The sequence below is a fragment of the Enhydra lutris genome, unplaced genomic scaffold (assembly GCF_002288905.1).
Source record: "Enhydra lutris kenyoni isolate GAN:26980312 unplaced genomic scaffold, ASM228890v2 scaffoldscaffold22, whole genome shotgun sequence".
NCBI classification, from domain to species: Eukaryota; Metazoa; Chordata; class Mammalia; order Carnivora; family Mustelidae; genus Enhydra; species Enhydra lutris.
The window spans coordinates 32,785,168-32,807,448 of NW_019154106.1; the positions used below are offsets into that span (position 1 = coordinate 32,785,168).

Below are 22,281 nucleotides of genomic sequence, written 5' to 3' on the forward strand. Positions count from 1 at the left end.
CTTTTGATGTTCTGTTGAATTTGGCTTGCCAGTATTTTGTTGAAGATTCTTGCATCAATATGCATCATTAATGTTCTGTGAGGTTTTGTTTTTTTCTTGTAGTCCTTGCTCTAGTTTTGTTTTCAGAGTAATGCTAACAACATAAAATTAATTTGAAATTGTTCCCTTAAACTTTTTGGAAGCATTTGAAGATTGGTGTAAATTTTTCTTTAAATATGTGGTAGAATTCTCCAGTGAAGCCAATTAGTCCTGGTGTTTCTTTGTTAGAAGGTTTTGATTATTGATTCATAATTGATTTCTTCATTAACCAATCATAGCTGTTTGTATATTTCTAGGAATTTATCTAATTGTTTCTGGGTCATCCAATGTGTTGGTATATAATTGTTCCTAGTAATCTCTTATGATCCTTTTTATTTTTGTTGCATCAGTTACCTCTTTCATTTCAGGCTTTTGTTGAATTTTCCCCTTGTTTTCCTTACTCTAGCTAAGGGTTTGTCAATTTTGTTGATCTTTTCAAAACACCAACTCTCCATTCTATTTTTTTTTCCTGTTGTTTTGCTGTTCTCTAGTTTATTTCTACTCTGATGTTTATTATTTCCTTCTGTTAATACTGGGTTTAGTTTATTCTTCATTTCCATTTCCTCAAGCTTTGAAATTAGGTTATTGATTTGAGATCTTTCTTCTTTATTAATGTAGGTGTTTACCACTATGAACTTCCCTCTTAGTTCTGCTTTGTCTTCATCTTTAAGTTTTGGTATATCATTTCATATTCATTTGTCCCAAGATATTTTCTATGGTTTCCATGATTTCTTCTCTGATCTGTTGGTTGCTCAAGAGTGTGTTGTTTAATCTTCACATGTTTGTGAATTTTGCAGTTTCCATTTACTGTTCACTTCTAGATTTTATTCCATTATGGTCAGAAAAGATACTTGGTATGCTCTGATTTTCCTAAATTTGTTAAAACTTGTTTTGTAACCTATAACACGTGATCTATCCTGGAGGATGTTTTGTATTCACTTAAGAATATACATTCTGCTCTTATTGGGTAGTGTTCTGTATATGTCTGAGATGTCCAACTGGCCTATATTGCTCTTCAGTTCCTCTAGTTGTTCTATCCATTATTGAAAATAGGACATTGAAATCTCCTACTATCATTATTACTATCTACTTGTCTCTTAAATTCTGTCAATGTATGCTTCATATAATTAAGTATACTGATGTTAGTTGTATATATAATTGATATATCTTCCTTTTGAATTTATCTTTTTAGTATTATATAATGTTCCACTTTGTCTGTTATGATGATTTGTGACTTAAATCTTATTTTATCTGAATTAAGTATGGCCACCCCTATTTTCTCTTGGTTACCATTTGCATTGAATATCTTTTTCAATCATTTAACTTTTAGCCTATGTGTGTCGTTATATCTAAAATGAGTCCCATAAACACCTTATAGTTGGATCTTGTTTTTTTTAATCCATTCAGCCACTCTATGTCTTTAAAGGATTTAATCCATTTAAATGTAAAAGAAAGATTTATTATTGCCATTTTGTTCACTATTTCCTACATGTCTTAGAGTTACTTTATCCTTTTCCTCTCTTGCCTCATTCTTTATGTTTTAATGATTTTTTTGTGGTAATGAGCTTTAATTCTTTTCTCATTTTCTTTTGTGTATTTTCCATACATTTTATGTGTGTGTTGTTACTATTGTGATTACATAAAACATCTTACAATAATCTATTTTAACTGCTAAGTTCAATTACATACAAAAACTATTCACCTTTACATGTCCTTCCTGGTTTATAACTGTCATAAATAACATATTTGTATATTTTATATCCATTAATATGATTTTATGGTAATTATGCTTTTACATTTTAAATTCTATACCAAAATCAAATGTGATTTATGCACCACCATTACATTATTCTGTGTTTCTTTATATATTTACCTTTAACTTGGGTGTATGTTTTCATACGCTATCCTATTGCTATTAGCATCCTTTTGTTTCAACTTGAAGGAGTCCATTTAGCACTTCTTGTGAGGCGGGTCAAGTGCTGATGAGCTCCCTCAGGTGTAGCTTATACAATTAGGTCTTTATTTATCCCTCATTTTTGAAGAACAGTTTTGCAAGAAAGAGTTTGCATTTGGCAGGTTTTTTTTTTCTTTCAGCACTTTGAATTCATTTTCACATTCCCTTCTGGCTTATAATATTTCTGCTGATATACTTGCTGAAAATCTAATGAGAGCTTACTTATATGTGACAAGTTGCTTATATGACTTTCAAGATTCTTGTTTTGTCTTTGACTTTTAACAATTTGATTATAATGTGTCTTGGTGTAGGCCTCTTTGGATTTCATCTAGAGTTGTGGGTTTTTTTTTTTCCCCAGTGTTCCAAAATACATTGGTTATGCACCACACCCAGTGTTCCATGCAATACGTGCCCTCCATAATACCCACCACCAGGTTTACCCAACCCCCTCCCCTCCAAAACCCTCAGTTTGTTTTTCAGAGTCCACAGTCTCTCATGCTTTGTCTCCCCCTCCGATTTCCCCCAACTCACTTCTCCTCTCCATCTCCCAATGTTCTCCATGTTATTCCTTATGCTTCACTAGTAAATGAAACCGTATGATAATTGACTCTCTCTGCTTGACTTATTTCACTCAGCATAATCTCTTCCAGTCCCATCCATGTTGATGCAAAAGTTGGGTATTCATCCTTTCTGATGGAGGCATAATACTCCATTGTGTATATGGACCATATCTTCTTTATCTATTCATCTGTTGAAGGGCATCTTGGTTCTTTCTACTGTTTGGTGATCGTGGCCATTGCTGCTATGAACATTGGGGTATAGATGACCCTTCTTTTCACTACATCTGTATCTTTGGGGTAAATGTCCAGTAGTGCAATTGCAGGGTCATAGGATAGCTCTTTTTTTTTTTTTTAAGATTTTTATTTGTTTATTTGACAGAGAGGGAGATCACAAGTAGACAGAGAGGCAGGCAGAGAGAGGGAGAAGCAGGCTCCCCACTGAGCAGAGAGCCGGATGTAGGGCTCGATTTCAGGACCCTGAGATCATGATCTGAGCTGAAGGCAGAGGCTTAACCCACTGAGACACCCAGGCACCCCTAGCTCTATTTTTAATTTCTTTTTATTTATTTATTTATTTTTTAAGATTTTATTTATTGGTTGATTGATTGATTTGACAGACAGAGATCACAAGTAGGCAGAGAGGCAGGCAGAGAGAGAGGAGGAAGCAGGCTCCCTGCCAAGTGAGCAGAGAGCCCGATGCGGGGCTCGATCCCAGGATCCCGGGACCATGACCTGAGCCGAAGGCAGAGGCTTTAACCCCACTGAGCCACCCAGGCGCCCCTATTTTTAATTTCTTAAGGAATCTCTACACTGTTTTCCAAAGTGGCTACACCAATTTGCATTCCTACTGACAGTATAAGAGGGTTTCCCTTCCTCCACATCCTCTTCAACACTTGTTGTTTACTATCTTGTTGATTTTGGCCATTCTGGTGTAAGGTGGTATCTCAATGTGGTTTTGATTTGAATTTCCCTTATGGCTAATGATGACGAACATTTTTTTCATGTGTCTGTTAGCCATTTGAATGTCTTCTTTGGAGAAGTATCTGTTCATGTCTTCTGCCCATTTTTTGATGTGATTGTCTGTTTTGTGTGTGTTGAGTTTGAGGAGTTCTTTATAGATCTTGGATATCAGCCTTTTGTCTGTAGTGTCATTTGCGAGTATCTTCTCCCATTCTGTGGCTTGCCTCTTTGTTTTGTGGACTGTTTCCTTGACTGTGAAGAATCTTTTCATCTTGCTGAAGTCCCAAAAGTTCATTTTTGTTTGTTTGTTTTCTTTGCCTTTGAAGACATATCTTGAAAGAAGTTGCTGTGGCTACTTCCTATGTTCTGCCTATGTACTCCTCTAGGATTATGATAGATTCCTGCCTCATGTTGAGGTCTTTTATCCATTTTGAATTTATCTTTGTGTATGGTGTAAGAGAATGGTCGAGTTTCATTCTTCTATACATAGCTGTCCAATTTTCCCAGCACCATTTATTGAAGAGATTTTTTTTTTCCACTGTATATTTTTTCCCTGCTTTGTCAAAGATTATTTGACCATAGAGTTGAGGGTCCATATCTGGGCTCTCTACTCTGTTCTGCTAGCTAGAGCTTTTTGAGCTTCTTTAATTTGGGTGTCCATTTTCTTTCTCAGATTTGGGAAGTTTTCAACTATTATATCCTCAAATAAGCTCTCTGCCCTTTTTCTCTCTCTTCTTCTGGGACTCCTGTAATGTATATACAGTAGTCCCCCATTATCTGCAATCTAGCTTTCTGTGATTTCAGTTATCCGTGGTCAACTGCAGTCTAGAAGCAGATGATCCTTCCTCTAATGTACAATAAGAAGTCAGTAGTAGCCTAATGCTACACTGCAATGCCCACATCATTCACCTCACTTCATCTTATCACATAGACATTTTATCATCTTATATTATCACATGAAAAAGAAGGGCGAGTAAACTATAATATTTTGAGAGAGAGCTATCATAGTCACATAACTTTTATTATATTATATTGTTATAATTATTCTATACATTATTATTGTTAATCTCTTAATGTGCCTAATTTATAAATTAAAAGTTATCATAGACATGTATCTATAGGAAAAAGCATAGTATATATAAGGTTTGAACATCCCATGGAACACCCCATGGATAGGATTACTGTTTGTTCCATTTGATGATGTTCCATAACACCCTTAGGCTTTCTTCATTTTTCTTCTTCTCTTTTTTTAATTGTTTCTCTGACTTGATAATTTTAAATGATCTGTCTTGAGTTAGTGAATCTTCTGTTTGATAAAGTCTACTATTGAATTCCTCTAGTGAATTTTTCAATTTAGTTATTGTATTCTACTTCAGAATTTTTGTTTGGTTCTTTTTTCCCCAAATTTCTATCTCTTTGTTGACATTTTTTCATGAATCATTTTCCTGATTTTGTTTAGTTATCTATCTGTGTTCTCTTGCAGCTCATTGAGTTTTTTTGAGATAATTATTTTTAATTCTTTAATAAGTAAGTCATAGATTTCCATTTCTTTGGGGTCAGTTTTTGGAGATTTAGCTTGTTGCTTTGATAGGGATATATTTCCTCATATTCCTTATTACTTATAATGTAAGTATTTTTATTTTATGGCCTTGTTATTTTTTTCTAGGATTTACTCATTTGACAAAGCAGTCACCTTTCCTATTCTTATGGATTGGATACATACCAGAGAAAGATCTTCCCCAATCAGCCTGGCTAGAGATGCTGAGGGCCTCTCAAATCTTTTCTGGAGATGCATTTTCTCCGGGTTTATATATGCCATTTCTGAAATAGGTTTCTTTTTCAGGAGCTCATCATCTCTTTCTCCCTCTGGTGTATTTATGTACACTACAGGTATGCTGATGTTACAATAAGCCATCAGACCCTTTTTGTCTCAGAGGCCCCCACGTATCCAAATATGCCAATTCTCTGTCAGTACTCTGAGTTAGATAAGACATAACCAGTCCCTCACGCAGTCTTCTGAAAAGTCAGAATGTTGGGCACATATTCCACATTTCTTTCTCTTCCTAAGAAAAAGTAGTAAGTTGGGCCTTTTATCCCAAATGCAATAAGCTATGTCAACTTGGGGAAAGGACTATCACAGGTAAAATACAATGGCTTTTCTTACCCATTTCAATGTTTTGCTCTTGCCTGAGGTACTGTGATGCCTTAACTAGGTTCCTGAGTTCTCATAAAGGCTTTTGGCATATTGTTGTTAAGTCAGGGTCTCTGTAGAAGAATAAGGTCTGAGGATTCCTATTTCACCATCTTGCTCTGGCATAGTGTTTTTGGAAAATCTGTATTTGAATTAAGATTGGCAGACCATGCAGCTCCAATTTAGCCCTACCCTCATTCCTCCCCTTGTATTATATGGATCCTTGAATGATAACGAATTCTCTTAGAGGCTCCTCTAGACACTCTATATCCATATATTTTCCAATCTTTGAAAACCCAGTATCAAAATACCACTCACAGGAAGCCTTACTACATGAGTTTCACCTTTAGGAGGGAATGGTTTACTACCTCATGAATGAACTCATTCAGTTGATCTAGGTTTCAGAAACTGAATTTTTATTATTTTTTAGACTAAACTGTAATCTACTTCTGTATTGTTTCTACTCATTGCTCCTATTCCTACTCTAAAGAGAAATTCAAGCTATTGTTATTGCTGTTGTTTTGTTTTAATTACATAGGACAGTCCTCTATTTAAAAATGGATACAATGGGGCACCTGCCTGGCTCAGTTGCTTAAGTGTCTGCCTTCAGCCTAGGTTATGATCCCAGGATCCCAGAATTGAGCCCCACATCGGGCTCTCTGCTCAGTGGGGAGCCTGCTTCTCCCTCTCCCTCTGCCACTCTGCCTGCTTGTGCTTGTTGTTTCTCTCTCTTTTTCTGTTGAAAAAATAAATAAAATCATTTTTAAAAGATCGATACAATGACACTCTAGTTTGGTCTGGTCCTGGATCAACATCCCTTGAGCACCCCCCTCCTTTTTTTTTTTTTTTTTTTTTTTTTGCTGTAGAGAGAGAACCTACAGAGAGGTGAGGATAAAGAAGTATTTGGGAGAAAGGATAATTTTTTTTTAAGAGATTTCATTTATTTCCCAGGCCTTTTTGTCATATGAACCAAGACCTCCTCTTTATCCTCGTGCTCTCCATGGAAGTCAGTTTGCTTCTGTCCTTCCTAACATTTTCTTTAAGGGACCCCAGAATTAAACACAAGATTCCAGGAGGTACCTGACTAGCATAAAGCAAGGGGGAACAATCACTTTCTAGCATGAACTCATTATGCTCCTGACAATGGGATCCTTCTTTAAGTAAGGATTTTGTTCTGTTCTGTTTTTGTTTTGTTTTTTTTAATCATTTTTTTTAAATTTTCAGCATAACAGTATTCATTGTTTTTGTACCACACCCAGTGCTCCATGCAGTCCGTGCCCTCTCTAATACCCACCACCTGGTTCCCCCAACCTCCCACCCCCCCCCCACCTCTTCAAACCCTTCAGATTGTTTTTCAGAGTCCATAGTCTCTCATTGTTCACCTCCCCTTCCAATTTCCCCCAACTCCCTTCTCCTAACTCCCCATGTCCTCCATGCTATTTGTTATGCTCCACAAATAAGTGAAACCATATGAAAATTGACTCTCTCTGCTTGACTTATTTCACTCAGCATAATCTCTTCCAGTCCCGTCCATGTTGCTACAAAAGTTGGCTATTTGTCCTTTCTGATGGAGGCATAATACTCCATAGTGTATATGGACCACATCTTCCTTATCCATTCGTCCATTGAAGGGCATCTTGGTTCTTTCCACAGTTTGGCGACTGTGGCCATTGCTGCTATAAACATTGGGGTACAGATGTTTTGTTTTTTTTAAGCAGCAAACTCAGGTTAAAAAGTTTTTTTTTTCCAGTTCCCCATATATTTTTCACATCAAATAACACCCATTCAAGTCTTCCATATTCTGCACTCAATATGATTTCCACATTTCCAGACTCAGAGTCCTAAGTGAGGAATGTGATTAACATAAAAAAACAATAGGTTTTATTAATTTACTGATAGCCAACATACTCTGATATGTAATATTCCCCACCCAGGTTTCCCCTTTCTTTTCCCTTGTATTTTTCTTAATATCACCATTGTGATTCTTTCCTCAATTATTTGGTGGGTACAGTGTTTTGTGTAATTTATTTGTTTAATACTATTTCTATTTGACTTTAGTGAAGCTCCATAAGAAAAGGAATTTGGGGGAAAAAAAGACAAGGACTTTTGCTTATCTTGTTCATGGATATACCTGGTGTTTAGCATACCACTTGGCCATTGTTGATCATCCATACATATTTATTGAATAAATGAAAATGCTCCCTCCCTCAGATTTCCTCTTTTTTTCTTCTACTTTCTTTGAATGTCATCTGTGTTGGTTGGGTCTTCCTGGAAGCTGACATTGAGATGGAATTTTGAGTGTAAGCAGTTTTGGAATAATGCTTGTGAAAGTTAACAGCAAGAGGAAACAGAATTGAGCAGGCAGAGCTTCCAACAGTCTTGTCCAACCCAATGATGAGCTGTAGCACAAGAACTACTCATTAGAAGAGTTCTGTGATGGGAAGAAAGAGCCATGCTCCAGTATCCAAACTCTTGAGAGCTAACACTCTGGTTTGGTCATATTTTCTGGTATGTAATAAGCATTAAGTAAATATTTATTAAATGAAATAGCAATACATTAGGACTCTATGCTCCCCTCCCTCTGCCCAGTAAAGAAATATGTGCTTTAAAAGGGGGTATGTTCCTGGTAATGTATCTTTAGAACTTCTCATTAAGAGGCAACAGACACCAAATCTAGTCGATATATGAAAACGAATGTGGGGGTGGATATATTTTAAGGATAAAGACATGTGTTAAAGATTTTGAAAGGTCTCACAGATTCTGGAAAGCCTTCTGTATCTCAGGCAGAGTACCTCCTTCATATAATGCCTGAGTTTCTCTCCGTAGTTGATTAATTCCATTTCTCTACAGATTGGCTTTCTCCATTTCTCTTGTCCTCCAAGGGAAAGTGGCTATCCAACATCTCCTGAGTTTATATTGTATGGTTACAATACAAACTACAACCTGATTCTCAGTTCCAAATACCAATTCCAATGAGAAAGATGAGGATAGAGACTCTACTTCGTTCATTGTGAATCATGTTTTTGGCTCAGTTCTAATTAGCCATGGCTGGGGAGTGATGGTCAAGGTGGTAGAATCATACAGTGGAAACATTGCTGGTGAGTTGATCTCGTCTTTATGACCTTGGGGAAGCAGTTCTAAGGGAAGGAAAATAGCAAGTGAAAGAATGAACTTCTGGACAACTGGAGATGGGCTACAAAAAGACATTACTGTGACTATATCCCTGGAAATCTTAAAGAAGTTTAATGATGTGGCTTAGATATTCTCTTAGAGACAAAACACTCTCCTAGTGTCTCTTTCAGCTCCCTGGCTCCAATCATCCTTCCCTCTTTCTCCTGAGGGGTGAGCCTTTTTTCTATGTCTTTTAAGAATATCTCCAGAGTCAAAGGACCAAGCAGGTAAAAGGAGACAGGCACAAAGGTCAAAGAAATTAAATTCTCAGAGATAACCCAAGAGAACTGATATTAATAAGGCTTGGATGTTTATACCTATATAAGTCACTCATATAATTAAAGTTGCTTCAGTTAGGAGAGCAACTGATTCTGTAAATTTAACAGAGTTGTTCTTTTAATTAAACCAGTTTTTCAAAGAGCATGCTGTGTATAGTTTTTGTTTGTTTGTTTTTTAATGAATTTCAAAGCAGAAAAGAGTAAATAATAATTTCTTATACATGTAAGTTTAAAACTAAAATTCATGACGTGATCCCAACAAATATTTTTACCATTTGGGTTTGTGTCAATTGTTCATTAATTCTCTTACACATTCACTCATTATTTCATTTAACAAACACATCTCAAGCATCTCCACAATGTTAGACTCAGTGCTAGGTTTGGGAGATACAAAAATAAATCACATAGTTTCTTCTCTTAAAGACACTAATACATTGCAGAGATGGTCACATAAATAGGTAATTGCAAGACATCAAAAAGTACTACAATGAAACCACATAATGGGCTGAAGAAATCCAGAGGAGACAGTAGCAAAGATTAACCTGAAGTCTCAATTCTGGATCTCTGAAATTCTAGGTGGGAGTGTTGCATTTTCTACCTCAGATCCAAAGTTTTGCTTCTCAGTTCCAAATACCAATTTTATCATGAGGCATTTCTTCCTTGATTAATTTTTCATTGTTATACTTCATGCTTCAGGCAAAGTTGTAAGCCTGGTGTATTGCTTTTAACTGATTCTAGTAACATTACCACAAACTTAATGGCTTAAAAACAACACTTTTCATTATCTTGCAGTTTCAGGAGGAAGTATAGCATGATGTGACTGCATTCTGTGCTTAGGGTCTCACAAGGCTAAAAATCGGTTTTCAGAACCAAGATCCACTTCCAAGCTCCCTGGCTGTTGACAGAATTCAGTTCCATGTGGTTGTTCCAAGTAGGCTGATGCTCCCATTTCCTTGACATATGGTCCCTTTTATCTACACGCTAACAACAGCATATAGCATCTTCCTTGTGTTTTGAATATCTCAGATTTCCCCTTCTACTTTAAAGGGATGATGTAATCTCCCTATCTTAAAATTCACTGATTAGTAACCTTAATTACCTTAATCAGTAACCTTAATTAGTAACCTTAGTAACCTTTTGCAATGTAACATAACATATTCATGGGTATACCACTAGAGAGAGAAGGTCACAGAGCCAAAATTCTGCCTATTATACCAGACATGTGTGTATTATTTCTCTCTTTTCACTGGTTGATTTCCTTTGAATCACTATAAAAAGTGACCATTGCCTTGGAGAGAGGATGTACCAAACCCAAAGGCAATGCATAATAAAATGACGATTTCTTTGCACTAGGTCAGATGATTAAGCTACTTATTCCTAATTTGTGGTTTGGTACATCCTCTCTAGTTATCATCTAGTTAGTAAATGTAAAGGCTGGTAATTGAGCTGTTTGATATTTATTGAGTACTTAACATAAATCAGACACATAAATTAATGTAATCCTCACAAGCCTCTTATGAAATAGAATTATTACTGTGATTATTTGACAAATTAAACATTAAGATCCTAAGAGTTTAAATAACTTGCTCAAGTCTGTATAGCTAAGACAGGAAATCCTGAGATGTGAATCCAAGGCTACATGGCTTGGGAGCCTAAATTTCTGACTACCACCCAATGTTGTTTCTCCTGGTAACCAGAGAGAAACTTTCTTTTATACATAAACTAGGTGGGATAGAAAAAAGATGAAGAAGGAAACATACACATACACACACACACACACACACACACACACACACACACACAATCTCATGGAATTCTCAGAAATGTTCTATTTGATTATATATTCTCCATTTATTGAGAAGGAAACTGAAGCTCAGTTAGGTTAATTTGCTTTGCCAAGATCAAAGAGCCAGAAGTGTAAAACTACAAATACAGAAAAGAATACATGCAAAGGCCCTGAGGCGGGAAAGAGCTTGGTGTTTTGGAGAAGAGAAAGGCAGCTAGTATGCCAGGAGGATAGTGAGTGAAAGAAAAAGATGATATGAGATAAATTTTTCAAGGTAGGGAGAATCTCAGTCATGGTGAGGATGGAAGCTGGAGGCCATGTTATATATTTTTTCATTTGATCCTCCCACAAATATGTTAAGGATTGGGCACCTGGGTGGCTCAGTTGGTTAAGCAGGTCAGGTTAAGACCTGACCTTCGGCTCAGGTCATGGTCCCGGAGTCCTGGGATCGAGTCCCGTATTGGGCTCCCAGCTCCATGGGGAGTCTGCTTCTCCCTCTGACCTTCTGGCCTCTCATGCTCTCTCTCACTGTTTCTCTCTCAAATAAATAAATAAAATCTTTTTAAAAAATATGTTAAGGATTAATGTTTTTTTCTAGCAATGAAGAAACCAAGGCTCAGGGAATTTAACCAACTGAATGGTGGCTTTCCTCCAAAGACAAGCAGGTCTAGCCTTGCAGAGCTACTATTAAACTACAAAATAGTTCCAAAATGCTGCACAAATGAAATTCTTCAAACAGAATTTTTGTTTTCAGGCCTTTGGATTTATAGGGTCCAGAAAATTCCAAAATCTATTAAAAATAAGAATTTTCGCAAAATCTTTCAAGAGAACCATCTTCATTTTTTTTTTTTACAACTTCGATGTTGTTTTTATTATACTTACAGTTACATCTGGTTATTTAATGCATGAATAAAGAACCACATACATTGCTACATCACAAATATCTGTTTTAAATATTTTGATAACTGTATTTCCATACAATTGGCTTCCTTTGTAATCCCTAATTTTTTATGCATTTATTTATTTTTATTTTGTTTATTAAGCCAAAAACCATTAGTTTTTGATGTAGTGTTCAGTGATTCATTAGTTTCATATAACACCCAGTGCACATCACAACACATGCCCTCCTTAATACCCACCACCTTGTTACCCCATCCCTCCACCCCCCTCCTTTCAGTAACCTCAGTTTGTTTCCTAAGGTCCATCATCTCTCATGGTTTGTCTCCCTCTATGATTTCTTCCCACTCAGTTTTCTCTCCCTTTCCCTAGTCCTCTGTGCTATACCTTATGTTCCACATATGAATTAAATCATATGATAATTGTCTTTCTCTGCTTGACTTACTTCACTTAGCATAATCCCCTCCAGTTCCATCCATGTTGATACAAATGGTGGGTATTCAACCTTTCTGATGGCTGAGTAATATTCCACTGTGTATATGTACTACATCTTCTTTATCCATTCATCTGTTGAAGGGCATCTTGGCTCCTTCCACAGTTTGGCTGTTATGGACATTGCTGCTATGAACATTGGGGTGCATGTGCCCCTTCTTTTCACTACATCTGTATCTTTGGGGTAAATACCTGGTAGTGCAATTGTTGGACTATAGGGTAGCTCTACGTTTAAAATCTTGAGTAAACTCCATACTGTTTTCCAGAGTGGCTATACCAGCTTGCATTCCCACCAACAGTGTAAGAGAGTTCCCCTTACTCCACATCCTCACCAACACTTATTTCCTGTCTTGTTAATTTTTGCCATTTAAGGTGGTGTCTCATTGTGGGTTTTTTTTTTAACTTTATTTTTTCAGTGTTCCAAGATTCATTGTTTATGCATCTCATTGTGGTTTTGATTTGTATTTCCCTGATGGCTAATGATGTTGAGTATTTTTTCACGTGTCTGTTAGCCATTTGTATGTCTTCTTTGGAGAAGTATCTATTCATGTCTTCTTCCTATTTTTTCACTGTGTTATTTGTTTTTTGAGTGTTGAGTTTGAGGAGTTCTTTGTAGATCCTGGATATGAATCCTTTATCTGAATGTCATTTGCAAATATCTTCTCCCAGTGAATGAATGGTGAAACTACATGGCTACTTCCATCCAAAGTTGTTAACTGAAAACGGGTTCAGGGATAAGCAAAGACTTCTCAACCAATTCCGCCCTGTGCTAAGCTTGGCCTCCTTGCACAGGCCTGCAATCTGCATAGCATTTTTTCATCTGTGCTGTGAAGAGGTGTAGGCTAGGTCTTGGGACACCTCTAAGAGTTCAGACTCTAAAGCTTAATTTGCAGAGAAAGGAAGTAGACTTAATGTGGATAATACTAAATTACATCACAAATAATTATATTATCTATACCTTATATACTCACAATTTTCATCTACAGAGCCAGTTTCATTCTTATAACCATGAAATTTTTTTGAGGGAAATCAAAGCAGGGAAAATAAGTGACTTGCTTCATGGATCCAGATGAAATGAGTCTTCCAGCAGAGCTTATAAAACAGGCCCTCTTGAGATTTGGCTTAAGAGCCTTTCTAACCATTAGCTATCTTTATTTAAGATCTCTCATTCCTGCCTATCATGACTTTCTTTAGTTGTACATTTCCTATCATGCCTAATACAAACATTATATGACTGGAATATTGTTCTGTCACATTAACCTGTCTTAAGTTTATACTTAATGATACTCAAATGCAGGGACACACATTGTCATACTGATGAAGACTCTATACTCCCTTACACTTGGACAGTAGGCCATGGATATGAAACACTTTCACATACACCCATGATCTCATTGACTTGCTAGTGAGGCAGATACTATTATAGAGTAGAGCTAGGAAGAACTTTTCAGATGTTCATTTTGCTCATTTATTTGTGTTGATGAATGATTGTTTCTGAATTCATGGCTTTAAGTAGTCTGCTTCACATTCCATTAAGTTTAACAAGTAAAACAGATTCTCCTGCTACTGCCCCACTCTCTATAAGGAGAAATTAATGGAGCTCATTCCATTTTTCAGAGTGGCTAAATTTCTCGAATTCAGGTAGCATATCTGAGAGTGAGTGATCTTCATAAATAAAAGCTGCTTGGTAACCAGTGACCTAATGTCATACTATAATCTTTAAGTAGGGAATGTATATGAGTGGGTTTATAATTCATACCTCTCAAAACTTAAGTTAAGAAATTTAATTGTTATTTATTTCCCTAAATAGAGCATAAACTCCTTGGGGACAGTGCCCAGTGAATGAATACCTATTGATCATTTGACAGCATCACTTTGTGTTCTATGTTTGTGCCTTTTAATAATGTGCTAACTAACGTAAAAAAGGAATTCCCCAATTTGGGTTGGATGCTGAATAATAAAAAGATATAAGGGCAAAAACAAGTAGAGAAAAAAAGGAGTGATTAACATTTAGAAAGAAAGGCTCTAATACAAAAATCTTCAAACCAAGTAATTTTCTTCTAGTTGGATTTTACCATGAGAAGGGCAATTGTTTGAGCACAGTTGGGTTGATTCAGTGTTTAATATCTTAATATCTTGTAGACTATGGGTGGCCCTTTTGTTAATGCCAGATGTAATTCTATAATAAAACTCTTTTTATTAAACACATGCAAGTTGTTAAATAGGAATTCTACCCTCTTTGCTATTCCTTTTTTATTTTTTTCATTTCTTTCAAGTGCCTCTGAAATTTTCCTCTTGCAAATGAATAGATTTCTAAATTTTGACCATCATCCATAAATTAGAAACAAGAATTTTTGGCCATATTTAAAAATAATTCCAGGAATCAAGTTATGGTGATCATCTCTATTTTTGATGTAGGCATTGTTTCTTATTTATCTATAGCTCCTGGAGAACACAGCACATGGTAGGTATATAACAAATGCTTGAAAAATGAGTACATATGAAGGGAGCAGAGAGGAAAGGCTAGAACTTGTATCCATTAGCCTGACTAACATTGGTGGTTGTCCCCATTGTGGCAAAGAAACATTTCTAAGGACAAGAAAACAGGGACTCCTGGGTGACTCAGTGGGTTAAAGCCTCTGCCTTTGGCTCAGGTCATGATCCTGCGGTCCTGGGATCGAATCCTGGGGTCCTGGGATTGAGTCCCAGGATCCTGGGATCGACCCCTGCATCAGGCTCTCTGCTCGGCGGGGAGCTGCTTCCTCCTCTCTCTCTCTCTCTCTCTCTCTTTCTCTTTCTCCCTGCCTCTCTGCTTACTTGTGGTCTCTGTCAAATAAATAAATAAAATCTAAAAAAATTAAAAAAAAAAGAAAGGAAACAACTCTGCAAGCTGTCCATGAAACAAACCATTGTGCTCAAAGTACCATTATTTGATAATACCTTCTGTGCTATCCTGTACTCCTTATGTTATCTTTACCATTTGTATCTTATTTAATTTTTGATTAACACCTTTTACTTAAAAATATTTACAAAGAAGCAGAAACAGTTCTGATATAAATGACAAAAGTGGATGCCTACAGACAGTGGAGATTGACTGGGATCTTCTCGGGAGATGAAAACATTCTATGTCTCAATGTAGTATATGTATTTCTTAAAGCTCATTGAATTATAGGCTCAAGGACTGTTCTGATTAAAGTATGTGACTTTTCCTCAATTAAAAATGTATTTAATGTTTTCTCTTTTTGCCCACCATCCTGTTGTGTGCTGCTCCCTGATTCTGACCATGTCTTCTCACAAGACTTTCAGGATCCAGCGATTCCTGGCCAAGAAACAAAAGCAGAATCATCCCATTCCCCAGTGGATTCGGATGAAAACTGGTAATAAAATCAGGTACAACTTCAAGAGGAGGCACTGGAGGAGAACCAAGCTGGGTCTCTAAGGCATCCCACATCATGAGATGACACACCTAATTGGCACCACGTATTTAATTAAGCTCCTTGAAGATCATGTATTCTATTCTATCACCCTGTAAACACCTTTCTACCTGGCCAATAGATAGCTTTTATCAGGGAAATGATTTTTCTGTTCCTATTCCTCTGCACCAGTAGGTTGGTTTGGTAATAAATGTGAGACCTTTCAGCTGTTAAAAAAAAAAAAAAAGTATTTAAAGAAAAGAAATAGATCAGGTAACTAAAATACATTGACAATTAAAACAAAACAAAATAGTGTTATTATTTCTAGGTACATACTATTCTTTACAGAAGGTTCTGAGCCTAAAGCTGCTCTCTTTTTAAGTATTTAAAAAATTATAAACAATGCTAGCAGCTATCTCTCCCCCTCTCCCCTTCCCCTTTGTTTCTTTCCTTTCTTTAAAAAAAATTTATTAGCATTTTTCATTCTGTTTTTCCATAGCCATGAGTCACACCTGTCAAGGTAGGTTGCAGGCCTGTGCAAGGAGACCAAGCTTAGCACAGGGCAGGCATATTCACAAAGAGGGTGGTGGCACAGCAATATCAGAAGATTGGCTACCTCCCAAGAGATTGATCAAATAAATAAATATATCAAGAACAATAAGATTCAGGTTTCTCGTTACTGGAAAGAGTTACAAATATGGAAAAATATAAAGCTTGAATAAACCCACCTGGCATTGGATTAGAATTGGATGAGAGTGAGATGACAGTTTCCATATAGATAAAGAAGTAAGTATAGATGTAAATGTGTGTGTAGTTCCTTAGCTCTCTGCTGAAAGAGCCTGAGATCAGGAGCATCCTACTAATAATGAATACCTAGTGCTTATATCTTGGTGTCAAATGCTAAATGAATCAGAGCTCCTTGAAAAAAATGACTGAATCGAGGGCTGGGGCTTGTAAAGAACATGATGAACCCGGATCATCTTTGGTAACAGAAAGAAGGAAATGCTCAAAAAATGATGAGAACATGTCAAAAGGACACAGAAGTAAATTTGAGGGGCCTCTAGCTGGCTAAATAAAGGATAACTGTAACTTTTAAATAAATGATAAGAACAATCTCTAACTCATTGAATTAGCAAGTACCCCACCGATATAAATAAATGAATGACTAAATAGTTGGAAGGAAGAGAAAGTTTCTCCATATAGTGGAAAGCCTCCAATTAAATGTAGATGGAATAATGGTTTTAGAAAATCACCATTTGGTAATAAGGGTAGTAATAATTAACCCAGGCAAGAAATTTCAATGAATACTACTAGTAGGTGAAGTGAGGAAAGGAATGAATTTTTTACATATCAGAGTACACTGTTAATTAGAGATGGAACAAAAAGTAGAGAAACCAGGTAGACACCATCTTGATAAAGTAGTCAAAATGAACAACACTAGTAACAGGACAAATAGTCATCATGTGCAACTGATTAGATATAATGAGAAGAGTATAGTGTGACAGTCTGGCCAAAAAATACATAACAGGTGTAATAATGGTTATATATCCAATAATAAAGAAGCATTGGATGAATCCAAACTTCAAGACACTCTAAAAATATCCGGCCTATCTTCAAAAGTGCCAAGATCATGAAAGCTAAGTGAAGTATAGATGCCAGAGGAAGACACGCTCTAAATTCTTCTTATAGATGTCAGGGAAAGCTTGCCAAAGGAGATGACTTACATGTAGTCTTGTAAACACTGTCATATAAACTAGAGAGGAAATCATTTTAGGCAAGGAGATAGCATTTTCAAAGGAGTAGGGTCTCGGGTACTTGTAGAGAGCTGGGTGTACTTGGAGCACAGAGATGGTAGAAGCAGCCAGGGTGATAAGGTGGGGCCAAATGATAAAGGGCCATTTCCTTTGCCTTCTTTTGCACAATATTATGAATACATAGTTTGAGGAACTGAAAAAAGGCATCTGAACAGTAGTTTGAGGAACTGAAAAAAGGCATCTGAATTGATGTATTAGTCCAGGGTCTCTGAAAACAGATGCAAAGACAGAATTAAATGTGCAAGTTTATTAAGAGAAATGCCTGCATGAATGGAAATTGAAAGGAAGTGAAGAAGTCTGGGAGAGCCATCAGGCTATGATGTACATCTGACTTGAGTGAAGGAGAGGTAAGGAAGTTTACATGGAAGTTGCAGTAAAAACCTTTGGCTCAAGGACTTTCTTGATGCTTAAGCTTGGATACTTAGTCAATTATGTTCTCTGTAGTAGCAGAAAACAAAATATATTCTCATGTGTACCACATTTCAGTTTTGGACAATGGAAAGGATTTAATTGACAGAAGAGGTGAAGGGTATTCCAGGGAGGAGTGTGAAAAACTTCAAGAATTGAATATTTCACTTTTGTTCTTTTAAATTATCTATTTTCTTTTAGTTATGAAGGAATCAGGCCTTTCTGAGCCATGAGCTATGAGCATACTAAGCAATCTGCTGTTAATAAACATGAACACCTAATCCTGGAGAGCCTACCAACTTGCCCTGGCTTCTTAATGTAGTTGAGTTTTCTGTTTATCATATTTGGTCCATCTGTGGAAGCTAACTTAAATATCACATAACATTCTTTTTTTCTGGAATTATTTTGATCCATGATGGTAACACAAGTTGTTTTACACTGAATAGAAGCTGGTTAGTATTATATATACCTTTCAATACTAAAATAGGGAAGTATATTTTATTTACATTTAGTAGAAAAATATTTTTCCCCTTAAACACTAAGCTCATGTTGCAGGGAAAAGTTGGTAAGAAGGAATAGCAAAAGAGATCCTTGATTTTGAAATCAACTTATTTTGAGGTCCTGTTGAGTTTGCAGAGTATGAATACATAACACAATTTCAAGTTGCTTTAGTCTATTCTTAATTGCAAATTTCCTAAACCTTATTAAAGAAAGGTAATGGTCTTCTAGTCTCATTTTATCAGGTTTGGAGTCCCCTCATTCTTTATCAAGTGCCTGAAAAGTTCTCCAAATTGTATAAGTAACAACTATAAAATATGACTCACAGCATTTTTTTTCACTGAGTAACACAATTAACACTGTAATATTATAGCCAGTATTTTGAAAAAAAAACCTTATTAACATTTATTAACTGCTAGCAGAGAGATTTTTTTTAACTCTAAGAAAAAGATTCAAGATGTCTATTATAGCTTTTAACAAACTTAACAATGTGCCCTTTCCTCAAAGTATGATGTGTCTGTTCCAAATGATGCCATTTAAAAACACAACAGAGTATTTCACTGGGTAAAAAATCGGTGGCTAGGATAATTTTGGGAATTATATTCAATGGCATGAAAATTGTTATTCCAAAAATGAATGCATACAAGAAATAGATTAACTGAAGAGTAACACTAGAGAAGTGTCTGTAAATAGTTGCTGCATAAAAGCTGTAGTTTGGTAACTGTTCTTCAAGATTATTCAGTTAAATATTCTGCAATACCTGAATAAGACAGTAATATTTTATGAGTGGTGAAGGGGTTGGGGAAGGAAGATTCCCATCCCCTCTTTTTTAAAAAAATAATCATTTTCCAGATACTTATCCAAGGGATACAAAGTGATTCAAAGGGGCACCTGCACCCCAATGTTTATAGCAACAATGTTAGTTGTTGCCAACAATGTTGGCAACAGCCAAAATATGGAAAGAGCCCAGATATCTATTGACAGATGAATGGATAAAGAAGACACGGTATACATCCTCAATGGACTATTACTCAGTCATCAAAAAAAAAAAAAAAAAAAAAAAAGAAATCATGCTATTAGCAATGACATGGATGGAACTAGAGGGTTTTATGCTAAGTGAAATAAGTCAGTCAGAGAAACACAAAAACTGTATGATTTCACTTATATGTGCAATTTAAGAAACAAAACAGATGAGCATAAGGGAAGTGAAGGAAAAATTAAAAAAAGATGAAAATTGAGAGGGAGGCAAACCATAAGAGACAGTGAACTCTAGGAAAAAAACTGAGGATTGCTGGAGGGGAGGTAAGTGGGGGGAAGGGAAAATTAGGTAATAGGCATTAAGGAGGGCACTTGATGTAATGAGCACTGGGTGTTACACGTAACTGATGAATCACTAAATTCTATCTCTGAAACTAATAAAAAAAATCATGTGTTTTAAATATCTTCCACTATAACTATCATTCCTGGCTTCATATATGCTGTGGTTATCTGTTTCCTAGGCAGGAATGCATTGATTCACCCAGAACATACCGTCATCTTTCAATGCTGATCAGAAGGGTAACCCTACTGTAGTCAGCCTGAAGCAAATTTTAGAGTGGAAGCTAGCATGAATTAGTTTGATTTTGGATGTGGTTACAAAGATTTTTTGGTTATTTTATTTTTAAAGCTGTTTTGTACCTGTTCCAAATTCATTGGCCCTTTAGGGAAGAGGAATGAAAAGATGTAGCTTCTTCCTGGCCAGGTCACTATACTCTATGATTTCAGGGGGCATGGCTTACATTCTTTCCAATGTGAGATGCAGTACAAAGGAAGAAAATAAACTGTTTATTCATTTCTTCCCAGATGATATTGGGGGAGAGGATTTTTTTAAAAGGTGAAGAATTAATCACTGCTATAACAAAGCCAGACATACATAAAGATTGGCATTTATTCTGGGCTTAAAATTGTGCTCTTCAATATGGTAGCCACTAATCACTGGTAGTACTGTGTTATTGAAATGTAGCTATTCCAAATTGATATATGATCTAAATGTAAAATATATACCAGATTTCAAAGACTTAGTACAAAAGAAGAAATAGAAAATATCTTATTTTTTAATATTGATTACATGTTGAAATATATTGGATATATTAGTTTAAATAGATTATGCTATTAAAATTAATTTGAACTGTTTTGTTCTACTTTTCTCAATGTGACTTCTCAAAATTAGAAATTACAATGTGGCTTGAATTGGTGGATTATATTTCCATTAGACAGCACTAGTCTGGAATATTTGATTTACTCATGTCCTCAGGAATGATTTTTCTCTCTTCTGTTCTTTGTGCCTAGCACAAAACTGCTACAGGGGCTCAGATTAGCTTTGTTGGGACACTGACCAAGTTGGCTGATACCCAAATTAGCATCCTCAAAAACAATGTAGGGAGCTTGAACCATCCAGGAATGAAGGAACCAGGTGAAGTTAAAGGTAGAAATTGTCAGCCTTTATCCTTAAATGTTTCACAGGGTAAAATTTGGGAAATGTAACTTGAACTGACATGTTTTTCCAGTGGTAGAGTCACTGAACAGGAGCCCATGATAAACATTAGAGGATTTTATAATCCTTTGATATTATACAAAATTAGTCTGTGTGTACCTTCTATAGAGAAGATCTAATTTTAATTAGATTCTCAAAGGAGACTACAGATTCAAAAATATTAAGGATACTAAATCTATTTTTTTTAAGTTTTTAAAATTTATTTGACAGAGAGAGATCACAAGTAGGCAGAGAGGCAGGCAGAGAAAGAGAGAGAGGGAAGCAGGCTTCCTGCTGAGCAGAGAGCCGGAGCTGGGGCTCAATCCCAGGACCCTGAGATCATGACCTGAGCTGAAGGCAGAGGCTTAACCCACTGAACCACCCAGGTGCCCCCTAAATCTGCTTTTTTAAAAAAGATTTATTTATTTGAGAGAGAGAGTGTGTGTGTGTACAAGCAGGGGAAGGGGCAGAGGAAGAGAGAATATCAAGCAGACTTCCTGCTGAGCACAGAGCCCAACATGGGCTCAGTCAAGAGCTCAAAATCAAGAGTTGGATGCCTAACAAACTGAGCCACACAGGTGTCCCTCTTAATTCTATTTTTTAATCAAATTATTTATTTTTTAAATTTTTTTAAATTTATTTTCAGCGTTAACAGTATTCATTGTTTTTGCACCACACCCAGTGCTCCATGCAATCCGTGCCCTCTCCAATACCCACCACCTGGTTCCCCCAACCTCCCACCCCCCACCCCTTTAAAACCCTCAGATTGTTTTTCAGAGTCCATAGTCTCTCATGGTTCACCTCCCCTTCCAATTTCCCTCAACTCCCTTCTCTGCTCCAACTCCCCTTTGTTTATGTTTTCACGTTGAATTGTATAAATTCTTCACATATCTTGGATATGTGGATATTGGATATTAATCTCTTATCAGATATATCACTTGCAAGTATCTTTTCCCATTCAGTAAGTTGCCTTTTCATTTTGTTAGTGGTTTCCTTCACTGTGCAAAAGGTTTTTATTTTGGTATAACCCATTTGTTTTTGCTTTTGTTTCCCTTGCCTGAGGAGATATATCTAGAAAAATGTTGCTCAGGCCAATGTGAAAGAGATTACTGTATTATCTTCTAGGAGTTTCATGGTTTCAGGTCTCATATTTAGTTCTTTAATCCATTTTGAGCTTATTTTTGTGTATGGTATAAGACAGTGGTCCAGTTTTATTCTTTTGCATGTAGCTGTCCTGTTTTCCTTGCATTGTACATTCTTGCCTCCTTT

General features: G+C 36.3%; 1 protein-coding gene and 1 pseudogene across 12 annotated transcripts in view; one reads left to right on the forward strand and one right to left on the reverse strand.

The window, feature by feature from the left end:
- LOC111150262 (methyltransferase like 15) overlaps positions 1-22,281 on the reverse strand; it is a 398,977-nt gene that overhangs the window by 165,206 nt on the left and 211,490 nt on the right. The gene's annotated exons all lie outside the window — the stretch shown is intronic.
- LOC111150264 lies at positions 15,620-16,003 on the forward strand (annotated as a pseudogene).